The sequence below is a fragment of the Thermobia domestica genome, chromosome 9, assembly GCF_964235325.1.
Source record: "Thermobia domestica chromosome 9, izTheDome1.hap1.1, whole genome shotgun sequence".
Lineage (NCBI taxonomy): Eukaryota > Metazoa > Arthropoda > Insecta > Zygentoma > Lepismatidae > Thermobia > Thermobia domestica.
The window spans coordinates 28074923-28087819 of NC_137462.1; the positions used below are offsets into that span (position 1 = coordinate 28074923).

General features: G+C 37.0%; 1 protein-coding gene across 1 annotated transcript in view; it reads left to right on the forward strand.

The window, feature by feature from the left end:
* The first annotated feature begins 948 nt into the window (after positions 1-948).
* DAT (Sodium-dependent dopamine transporter) overlaps positions 949-12897 on the forward strand; it is a 188216-nt gene continuing 176267 nt past the window's right edge. The window contains exon 1 of the mRNA XM_081770816.1: positions 949-1304. The gene's annotated coding sequence lies outside the window, so the exon portion shown is untranslated. The remainder of the gene's footprint in view (positions 1305-12897) is intronic.

Consider the following 12897-nt stretch of genomic DNA (forward strand, 5'->3'; position numbering starts at 1 on the left):
TTTTTCTTAATTTTTTAACAGATGTAGAAGGAAAATCAACAAATAAAGATAAAAGAGTTAGTTGCACTGCAATTGTAAACTGATATATTGAGATTGAAGCTCCATATTGAATTCTATAAAAAGAATTATCATCTTTGCTCTGCAAATCTGTTTGCTTTATCTTTCACTAACATAATAGATTATTATTTAAAATAAAAAAGACACAACGAGATTGTATTTGTAGTGTTAAGACCTTTCTGAGTGCGAGTGTACTTTCCCCCTCCCCTTCGTTATTCACGAGAGGGTAGCATACTTAAAATTGTGGCTTTTATGATGTTTTTTTCTGGAGAAAAAGCGGGCGCCAAATTATTCCATTGCACGAGGCCCTGGGTAACAATAGCACCTTATATGATTTTATGAGATTTAACCGTCTCTGTAAGAATCATAGGGGACGGAGGATTCAGTCTTCAGATATCGAGTTGATGAGAAAGTGAATCTCAAGGTGAAAGAAGAGTTTGGCGCATGGGGGTTAAGTTGAGATAATAATAATAATAAAAAAAATAATGAAATCTGAGATACAGCTATTTGGTTATTAGAAGACGACATGAGATGCGAACCTTTAACTTAAAGGGGAATACGAATTATACACTCTCCCACCGAGAATCGAACATGGGTCTCCGGCGTTAAAGGCAAAAACTTAAACCTGAAGAAAGCTATGGACTCTTGAATAAACAATTAAAGACAGAAAACATTTTCTTCTGAATAATAAAATGTAAATATATTTTGCCATGTAATAATTAAAATAAGAGAAAGTTGTTTTTAAAAGACCATTTATATAGGTTTGAAGAGGTTGTTTAGGAAAAGGGAGGAGAGAAAGGCTATACGCATGCTCTTTACAACTGGATCAAGGCTGTGATTGGTCGAATGTTGTGACGCGTGGGAAAAAAAAGAAAAAAAAAATATAGCATCAAACTTGTGTTGCGAGTAGCATTGAGGGAAGGGTGAAATTTCGTTGGTGAAGTAGCAAGTTGTCTGTGTTTGTAAGTGAGGGAGTATAGGCATGTTCAAATAAAAGGTAAAAGGACTAAGGGAAATTGGAGGGGGAAAAAAGAGAGTAAAAATTTATAGTTAATTTTTTGGAGGGCTTGATCTGTGGTTTAGTTCTGCTGTAATTCCAATGAAATACATTGAGACCTACCGCTGTTATCGTTCTGCATGGGCCAAAGCGACTCGAGTTTTGCTGTTCTGCTTACACTGTGGCAAATTTATGTAATCGCTGCAGTGAAGTCATCGCAGCTTCACTTATATCCAACAGGTGCTACCAGGTAGGCAATTCTTTTTTATTGTACTCTTCCTTTCTGTCTCTATTGCTATTATGTGTAAATGTCGCAAGTAGTAATTAACTTCTTTTTCTTTTTGTTGCAAAAACTTACACTACGAAAAGTAGTGTGCACGCTTTGTATATTTTATCTCTTCATTCTGAAAAGAAAGAAAAAAAAGCTAAATATTTGTTCTTTGATTATGTTTAGTGTTGGCATCTTTTAGTTTTGTTTGTTTGTGATTTTCCTATGCACTACCGACAAAGATGTTAGTCAAAAACTACATTACCCACATTTTTCTAAAATTCTTTTAACTTAAAGAAAACAAAGACAAGAATTTTAGGAATGATAAAAAAAATGGATTGAAAGATTGCCAAAAATGAGTTTTTGGATCAGGGACCACAAAATTTTTGAACGGCCCCTAAATTTAGTTTCTCTATTTTTTTATGGAATGAATTACGTGATAGTTTGGCTTTGACTAACTATATGTAGTTTTCCAGATATAAGGCGTAAAAGAAAAAAAAATTCTTGAAATATATTGGATCTTTTGATGCATTTTTGGATCAGGGTACACAAAATTTTTGAACGGCTCCTCAATCGAGTTTTCGTTTTTTTTTAAAAAAAAAAAAATAGAAATAAGCACATTATACTGAGTTAAGTGATAGTTTAGGTTTGGCTACACTATATGTAGTTCTCCAGATATAAGGCTTACAATATATTTTTATTGGAATATATTGGATCTTTCGATGCATTTTGGATCAGGGTCCACACAATTTTTTGAACGGCCCCTCAATTGAGTTTGTTTTTCTGTTTTACGGAATAAGCACATCATACTGAGTTAAGTGATAGTTTGGGTTTGGCTACATTATATGTAGTTTTCCAGATATAAGGCCTACAAGAAAATTTTCGCCTGAAATATATTGGATCTTTTGATCCAAAAAAATGGAAAATGGAAAATGGAAAACAAGAAACAGAAAATTTATGCATAATAAATAATAATCAACCATTGTCAATCCACTGCTGAAGAAAGATTCCTTCAACTCTTTTCCACAACAATCTATCTTGAACGATTCTCTTCCACGTTACTCCCCTTATTTTCTCCCACATCTTGCTTTCTAGGCCGCTTCTAGTCTCTTTGAATTCACTCAAGAATTGTTTTTGTCCCTCGATCATCCACTGCACAAGATATTATAGCAGTATCTTCATCAGGCACAAGATAGTGTATCAATATCTTCATCGGACACAAAGTATTATAGCAGTGTCTTTAAGAGTCACAAAGTACTACAGCCATATCTTCAGCAGACACAAAGTATTATACAGTATCCTCATCAGACACACAATATATTATAGCAGTATCTTAATCAGACACACGGTGCTAAAGTAATATCTTCATCAGACACAAGATACTATAGCAGTATCTTCTTCAGACACAAAGTAATAAAGAAATATCTTCATGAAACACAAGATATTATAGCAGTATCTTAATCAGACACACGGTACTATAGTCCGCGGAGCCCGAATTGGCGTGTTGCATCAGCCAATAAGCTCGCAGTGCCCTATTCCTAAACCTTCAGGGAGGAATCTAATCACTCATAATTGATTTTGTTCGTATTTGTGGACAATTATGAATGATTGGATTCCTTCCTGAAGGTTTAGTAACAGCGCATTGCAAGCTTATTGGCTCATGCCACACGCCAATTCGGGTGACGCGGACTATAATGCAATGTCTTCATCGGACACGAGATATTATAACCAGTCCCCGAGTTACGTAAATTTAACATGCGTACATTAATACTTACGTTGTCAGATATAAGGAAAATTTACGAACGGTACTTAATTCTACAGTATTTTGAGAGAGTCGATTTCACGTGAGGTTACTTCGTACGATATCTATTAATGAACCGTTATAATTAATAATTAATTAATTAATCATTGGCGTTGTAAGAATATGAGATTCTGTAACCTATGCTAGAATAACATACTAGCATATATCCCGCGTATTACCGCCGAAAATATTTTACATCTCTTCCTCTCCCTGCATTCCCTTCCTCTTCATCTTTGATATTGAATACAAGTAACAAACACAAACATGCTAGAAAAAAACTATTTAAGACTCTCACTCCCCTAAGGCTATGTAATTTGCAAAATTTTGTCTTCTTTACAGCCTAGGATGAAAGGAGAACATTTATATAAAAATTCAATGTTCTACATCGAATAGTTCCGAAGATCTGACAAACACCAAGAGAAACTATTTATATGAGCCCCACATCCCCCTATAGAATATGCAATTCCAAAACCTTAGCTTTATTTGTTGACTAGGGTATAAATATAATATTTTCCATTCCAGAAGCTTTGCTTTTTGGATTTTTTTTTTTTTTTTATCCAATATATTTCACTTAAAAATTTTCTTGTAGCATATCTGGAGAACTACATATAGTGTAACCAAACCCTATCATTTAACTCAATATGATGTGCTTATTCCATTAAAAAAAAAAAAAAAAAAAAAAAAAAAAAAAAAAAAAACGAGAACTCGATTTATTGTCCATTCAAAAATTTTGTGGCCTCTGATCCACATACTAATGGCCAAGATCGCAATCTTTTGATGCATTTGTTTGGATCATTTCTAAAATTCTTATTATAAACTTAAATCCGATGTAAACTACTTGCTGATCAAACAACACGTTTATGTAAAAATTATTAATGATGTGTAACAGTTTCGCCAACTATCCACTTTGGCTTCTTCATCAGGCTATATCTAGTGCCTCTTAAGAGTCTTCATCCCGGCGAAATTAAAATACCGCTAATTTTACAGTATTTATGTGATATCTTCAAATAGATAAAAGATAATTAAAATGTGAAACAAGAGCGCCTTCGACAATGTTATTTTGCGTGAGGTACCGTTATCACAAGTCACCTAGTGGCTTTCCGTTTTCAGCTGTTTAGAAACGCGAAAATAAATGCCGATTTTCAAAATGGCTCGAATTGAAAGCAGATAAGTGAGTCGTGATAACGGTTTCTTATGTAAAATAATATTGTCTAGGGCGCTCTTGTTCCACATTTCGATTATATTTTATCTATTTGAAGATATCACATAATTAATGTAAAGTTAGCGGTATTTTAATTTCGCCGGGATGAAGACTGTTAATAGTGTCTGATGAAGCCAAGTGGATAGTTGGCGAAATTGTCACATGTTAATTATTTTTACAATGAACGTATTGTTTTGATCAGTGAGTAATTTAAACATGGGCGAAGTTAGAAATTGCCTCCTGGGGGCAGACCTGTCTGCTGGGGGGGGGGGGCACGGTAAATACAAATGAGAATTGAAGGATCTTATAGGTGGCATTCTTCATTTTTTTATCAAAAAGTTGCGGAGACAATGCCGCCCTATGCCCCCCCATAGCTCCGCCTATGTTAAACAAAATTTAAGGTTAATATTTAGGTTATACTAAATTTTCAAAGTTGTATGTCTAATAGTTTCAGAGATCTACCAAACGGTAAAAGTTTTCCAAGTTCCTCCCCATCTCCTCTTAGGATAAATATTTCGTAAAACCCCTTCTTATTCACACCCTAAAGTGCAAGGGGAACATTTTCACAAAATTTTAAAGTAATATGAGTAGTAGTTTCTGATATCTGTTGGTGGATGAATCAGTAAGTCAGTCAGTGGATTTACTTTTATTCAGTGGATTTACGATATATATATAAGACAATTCAGCTTTGAATTGCAATACCTTTTCGAGTTTTTTAAAAATTTTTCATACATGTTTGCAACAAATCTTAGGTTATGATAAAGATTTGATCTAGTAAATTTTGACTTGCTCAAAGGACCCACGAATGATCTATTTACATAAGTCGAGGACTGACTGTACTGCTATAATATCGAAACTTTATACTGTATGTTTTTTTTTTTTTTTCAGTGTGTACGGTGTTTATTAATGCCCGTTCTTTGCACGGGGAGAATACGTTTCATTTTGAACATAAAGGACACCAAAACTTACCAATCAATTATGGGACCTCAAAAACTATAAATTCGACACTATTATAAGTTATTTTCAGTTATTTTTACGTCACCAGTCACCTTTAGGAGTATTAATGGGTTCTGAATTTGGATTTGGACGGCATCGGAAGTGTCATTGTTCATCTCATCGACCCCGAAAACAACGGATTCCCACACTAATATTTGTCGTTTTCGATCATATATATATATATATATATATATATATATATATATATATATATATATATATATATATATATATATATATTCCCTTCTCTTCCCAAGTTGCAGGGCTGAATTTGAATTTAAACGGCATCGAAAGTATCACTGTTCATCTCAGCGACCCCGAAAACTATGGATTCGACACTAATATCCATCATTTTCGATCATTTTATATATCTCCTCCTTCCCCTAAGTTGCAGCATCAAAGTGAAATGATATAAACCATCATCCATATAAAATAACAGCGTTACGAAATACAAAGTAGATTAAATTTCCACTTACTGTATTTTGACATAACTACTGTATTATTTTTACGAAAAAAAAAAGTATAATTATTCCTCCTAATATCTTATGATCATAGACAACTTTTGATTTGGTTTGGCTATCGGAGTTTGGCTTCCCTTTTCAGCACTACGTCTATATAAGACATTGATCAACAGTTAAGATGAAATCCAAACCACCGTAATGCGTCCAAATTTTAAGACCATCTAACTCGAGACATCGCACACCAAAGGCGAGATCGCTAACCGTTATATTAGTGGGGGGAGGGCTATAGTCATCGTATTGCAATACGATACCTAATTTTTCATGTGCATCCCAACAAGTTGCAATGTGATAAGTACTATATTTTCCAGTATATATTGGGAGTTTTAGGGTAGCTATGACTCCTCTTGGAGCTGTTCTGATCAACAATACATACAGTATCTACTCCCAAAGTAATGGTTCCCGCCGACGGCTGGAGTGGGGCAATTTGTGGCGGAAAATGTTGAGGGAGTTCTTAGGAAAGCAAAAATGAAAATTAAATCGTTATGTTTACGTCCTTCGATTTTGCCCAGCTAGGCTAAAGGAGACGGTGATGATAAGAAATGAAGAAAATAATGGAATGAAGAAAGTGGAAGGAAACAGGAGAACCCTGAGAAGACTCACGCACATGGTGTTTATCCACCACGAAGTTCACTTGGCGCAAACTGGGATCGTACCAAGGACCCCATGCACCAGAGGTGAACGCTCTACAACTGATCCACCGCGGCCCCGTTGGGAAAGCAACGCGAGTTATGCGTCAATTGCCTTTGCGCCCTTACAGTGCGCGGATCGCTGCTAGACTGAATCCCTGTTCGACTTCACGATGTCACGTTCAATGGAACAACCATATGTTATAAATTTTGAGTTAGGCTCGAAAAATCGGGTTCGGAGACCACGACCATGATTAAGAATACTTACGGAGATGCAGTATGTCCTAAGGAATCAGTTTCCGCTGGCACAAGAATCCCCGGGAGGACAGAGAGGAGGTTGATTAGGGGGAACTACTGTATGTCCGTTAACGATATAGAGCGACAAAAATATGCACAAAAAAAGATACAAGATCAATTCCGATCGACGCCTGTCAGACTGTTAGCAGAAGAGTGTAATATTCCGAAAACCACAGTGCTCATATTCTTACGGAAGATTCAGCCATGAGAAAGATGTGTTCGAAGATGGTCCTCACGGTGGTGTCAGAACATCGGAAGGATGCTTGTATGACAATCTTGCGTAAACTGTTAGACCCTGTGAAATGACCCGCATTTTTTTTTAAAAAAAAAGATAAGTGGTTACTGGTGACCAGATATGGGTCTTTGAGTACGACCCCGAGACAAAAATTCAAAATGTAGAGTGGCACACGAAGGGTTTCCCGTACCCGAAAAAAGCAAGGATGAGCAAGGCCTGGGTAAAAGCGATGCTCATCGCCTGTTTTAACTTAAAAGGCGTTATCCACAAAGAGTTTTTGCTGCAAAGTCAGGCGCTGAACAGTAAGTTTTACATGGAAGTTTTCGTAAGGCTGCGGAAAAAGTGCAACACGTCAGAAAGGAGATCTTTGCCAACTCTAACTTGCTCAGTGGCCCTGATATCGTTTCTCCATCATAGATATAACTTGGTAGAAATGCTCCCTATGTTCATCAATGACTGATCCGCAATTTTCTGGGAAGAAATCTATGTGGGAGTGCAATATATGCATTTTGTGACATATTACACTCCATTGCTTAGTAGAAGATATTAGGTGGTGGTAGAAGATATTAACTACTTCTTTATAGTTCTGAGACCAATCGTTTCCCAAAACATTCGTCACTTCTTTTCGGAAAGAATCCCATGCAATCTCCTTATCTTCTAACACTGCATCAAATTCAGGATCATTGAGGAGTTAGCGAATTTGAGTGCCAATAAGGGTTCTTACCTAATTTTAGTTTCAGCAATTTGTGGAAGTTTACGCAGAATATATTTGAAGAATAGTTTTGATGCGTCTATGAATAGCCACCATTCATCAGGATTATCTTCTATGTTAAGTTTACTCATAAGACCAGTTACGTTGTTGCAACATACTATGTCACTTTCCATTGAAAATACTGTTTCAGGGGATTCTGACGTGTTCAAAACACGGAAACTTATTAGATCTTCAGAATAAATTCCCCACTGCTTGAGTCTGGATGCCAGTAGTTCTGCGCCACTTTGACAACCCCAAGTAATTTAATTCAGGTTGAGTATCATATGGCGAATAGATAATGATATGTTAGTTTTGTGAAATCAGGATAGGTGGAAGATGATGAATCTGCAACAGAATTCAGCAACCTGGGTCGACTTTGTCCGCCTTTTGCTCTGCATCAGATGAAACACTGGAGTAAGGTACCAAAGGATGTGGAACCTTTAGTTCTTCAGAATGTGACACAGTGACGAACATCTCAAAGAGTATTTGGATAGACCTTTAATTGGAGGAGCTATTCAAAAACGGCAGTTTGAAGTGTGATCTGTCGGCTCACTCCATATCATTGGAACTGCAAATGGCATGCATAGCCTTTGTCCATGTAGCCAGTCCTGCAAGTTTGTAGAACAAGTATTACAAGAAATATGTGGTGTCCACTTCTTGTCCATATCTCCCACTTTACAGCAAAAGTACAAGTGATAGGCTTTCTTTATGATAGGCGTGAAATTCCACTTTCCGTTTCACTTCGTTTAAAAGAACAATTTGCTCTGTACTGTAAACGCATTTACACATGTTTTTGCTCAGTACAGTCATAGAATGATAAATACTACTACTAATAATAATAAACAACAGCACACACTCACCCAATACCTCACCACGACTACGCCCGGGATGGCAAACTGTAACTACAAAAGAACCTTATAAAACACGTTTTCTCTGGCAAACTCTTCAAAACAAAATAAACCGTGATGTGGTTGTTTCTTTGTCAGTGATGAAGTGAGAGTAATATGGATAGCCAGATACTACGCAGGAATATATTTCGGGAGGAGTTCTTAGCTTTCCGGGGGTCCAAATACAATTTAAGGCTAAATTATATTAAAATTTGTAAAATTGCACCTGAAATTAGACTAAATTTACAAAAAGAGTAGGAATTTCGGGGGTCATGAGCCGCAGGACTCACCCCCTGCGTACGTCCCTGAGAATAGCAATGAAATTAACCGTCAAACAATGGAAGTTTATTGAAATAAGCAGACAACTCCTGTTGCCACGAACCCTTAATTTGCCCACTGGAGCACATCCAGCGATAACGTATTTCCTTCAAAACCGAATCAATCTTCAAAAACTAATTTCATATTCGTTATCAGCACCCTAAAGTTCGTAAGAATTGGTTACTTTTACCTCCGAAGCATTTTCACTGTTGACCAGTGTTATTAAATGTTCCCTGATTTCTAAATCCTAAGGGGGCGCGGTGGCTCAGTGGTAGAGCGTTCTCCTCCGGTGCTTGGGGTCCCTGGTTCGATCCGAGCTTGCGCCGTGTGAACTTTGTGGTGGACAAACACCGTGCTCGTGGGTTTCCTCGGGGTTCTCCCGTTTCCTCCCACTTTCTTCATCCCACCATTTCACTCATCTCTCATCATCACCGTCTCCTTTAGCCTGACCGGCATAACCGTGGGACGTAAAACTTAAAGATTTCATTTCATTTTTCTAAATTCTAAAATTTCGTGGCACCTCAGTATGTCGCGACACACCGGTTGGGAACTGTAACCACCCGGGTGTCAAGTCCCTGTTCGGGCTTCCATTTATTTGTAACCATTTCAATTCGAGGTCTCTGAGCGGACATTTATCTGTAACCAATCCGTGTAATCTGGTCGCTGTTCGTGGTCCTACCAATAAGTATTCTCCTGAGACTGGAACTTACCTGGACAGGACGAAGGACCTCTCCAAGAAGAGTTACAAATTGTTCCCAAATCGCTCGTCGGTCTCAATGATGAGATGAGCATTAGGTGCCGAGAGGTTCGGGTGTCTCGTCTCGAAAACCTCACGGACGATCAGATGGTCATCCAGACCATAACGAACACAAATATCACTCATACAAACAACGAAAACACACTAGATTAAATAACACTATACTTATTTATTAGAACACTATTATGTTAAAAAAATAACGAAGAGGAAGTAACACAACAAGACACAGAATATGTGTAATAATTTTCATCACTGAAATCACACTTTGCCTTTTTATGCAATGTAGCCCTTTATATATATATGAGATTATAATTCAGATTTCACTGCTAATGCTTCTCTCACACCATTTGCGCACTTGGGGGATTAGCACTGGGGAAAAGTTGTCTGGACAATTCCACGAGGAATCCAGTTGCTACGCCAAACAATCCTGAAGCGAAGAGATGAGTCTTCAGCAAATTAAAAAAAGAGAGTAAAATGCTGATGTTGGAGGGCGCGTGTATAACTTTTTAAACGCACAAGGTCTACGGACCTGGGACTTCACTAGTTGGGGCTAGCCGTAAGAAAACGTCCTTCACCGGCTAATAGCTTGTGCTCCTTAACACAAATTAATACTTGATTCACAACGCAACGTGCGTGGTGGCTGCATACAGTACCGGAGTCAAACTCCCTGAGCACCAAAGCTCAAGGTACGGGCTGCAATGGTCGACTCAAGAGTGTTGTCAGTTCATTCTGAAAACCACTCAGTTAAATCACCAGTGTGTACATGCAAACAGAATACGGAAAATAATTTATGTTAATTTTAGTCAACTGCCCATAATGCACGAGACACTGCGATATCTCGGGCGTGAGAAAGTACAGATAAGGGACTGCAAAGCAAAGCAGTTGGTGCCACTTTGGTCACTTGAACATCTGGTCAGCCCGTATTTCTCTAATCTACTGCAATATTTCCATAAGCGATTAAAGAAAATAATTCAGTTCCCATAACTATAGAATATATACTGTGCATATAATAAGCCAGGGAGAAACACTGAAATGGTTCGTCACTAACTGAAATGTTCTCACCCAAACCAATGTTTTAATATATATATATATATATATATATATATATATATATATATATATATATATATATGAAAAAGTGATGAAAGACTTCTTTGTCCAATTGTGTGGGAAAGAAGCAATTCCCACCGAAGAAAGAACTTATATGCGTCGCAGAATAAAGTACAAATCGAAAATAATAATCACTGTTTTTATGAAATATACAGAGTGTCCACAAAAAATCCTTCTATAGCCTGGTGGCGGTTATGGAACCACTGCCTTAGACGATATGCTAATCGCCAAATTTGGTTTAGATCCAGTCAGCAGTTTACAAGAAATAAAGTGCCACACACACATATACCTGGAGTGAAATTATAAATTTCCGTATGCTTATGCTGGGAGTTAAGTAACAGATTGTTCCAGCAGAATAGAAGCCATCTTGGCTACGAATGACATTGCTTTTTTTTAGCACTACTATAAAAATTGCTTTTGTCGATTTTCTCAAAAGTTACACATGATAATTTATCTTTATGTAGATCATTTTGTTCAGCTTGTTAAACGCTTGTAGGGACATGGGTTTAGAAGTAAATGCAGAGAAAACTAAATACATGGAAGTGCGTTGGGACCGTAATACGGCAAATTGTGGATGCGTTAAAATGTTAAATAATACTTTTGATAAAGTGGATACTTTCAAATATTTACGATAGATATTGACAGACGAACTGTGACACTGATCACTACCTGGTAGCAGCGATAATACGAGAGAGATTATCGTTGAATAAAGGTAATATTCATTGTCCGAAAACGAAGAGATTCAATTTAAGGAAATTAGAAGAGAGCCAGGTAAGAGAGTAATACCAGATTGAAGTTTCGAACAGATTCTCGGCTTTAGAAGATTCGGAGTGCACTAGTGTTGAGGATACTTGGATTCAAATTAGAGATAGCATTAAAAGTTCAGCAAAAGAAAAATTGGGACACGCGGAAATACGTAGGAACAAACCATGGTTCGACCAGGAATGCATAAAACTAGCAGAGAAGAGAAAACAGGCAAAATTACGCTGGCTACAAAATCCGAATGAAATAACTACACAAAATTTCGCAGATATCAGCCGGGAAACTTCCAAAACTTTTAGAACAAAGAAACGCGATTTTCTGAAAACTAAAATTAAGGATCTTGAAGATAATAGTAAAAATAAAAACATTCGGGACATGTATAAGGGGATCAGCGAATTTAAGAAAGGCTATCAACCTCGTGCTTATATATTAAAGAAAGCTGACAGTACAGTTCTCACTGACAAGGATAGCATCTTAAATAGATGGAAAGATTTCTTTGACAATTTGCTTAACACGCAACCAAAAACTAGTGTGCGTGGAGAAAAAAAGATACACAGCACAGAACCGTATATTCCAGAACCCGACCAAATAGAAGTAGAAACCGCTATAAAGAAATTAAAGGAACACAAATCTCCGGGTGGAGATGAAATTCCGACTGAGTTAATTTTAGCTGGAGGCGAAAAATTGTCGAAAAAGATACACAAACTCATTCTCCTTATCTGGAACAAGGAAGAATTGCCACAAAAGTGGAAAGAATCAATCATTGTTCCAATTCACAAGAAAGGCGACAAAACTGACTGTAATAATTATCGAGGCATTTCTTTTCTGTGACCATCCTATAAAATCCTTTCAAATATTCTGTTAGCAAGATTGACCCCATACGCAGATGAAATTATTGGGGATTATCAGTGCGGATTTAGACGAAATCGATCAACTATCGACCAAATATTTACCATTCGTCAAATACTCGAAAAAAAAGTAGGAATACAATACACCGGTACATCAACAATTTATTGATTTTAGAAAAGCGTACGACTCGGTTAGGTGAGAAACATTATACAACCTTCTTACAGAACTTGGAATACTGAGAAAGCTAATTAGATTAATTAAGATTTGTTTAAATGAATACCAAAGTAAAGTCCGGGTAGGAAAATTTTTGTCCACGAGCTTTCACGTCGAAAATGGCCTGAAACAAGGAGATGCGTTGTCGTCATTATTATTTAACTTTGTTCTGGAATACACTATAAGGAAAACCAAAGATAACAACCAGGGCCTAGAGTTGAACGGTATTCACCAGGTTATGGCATATGTTG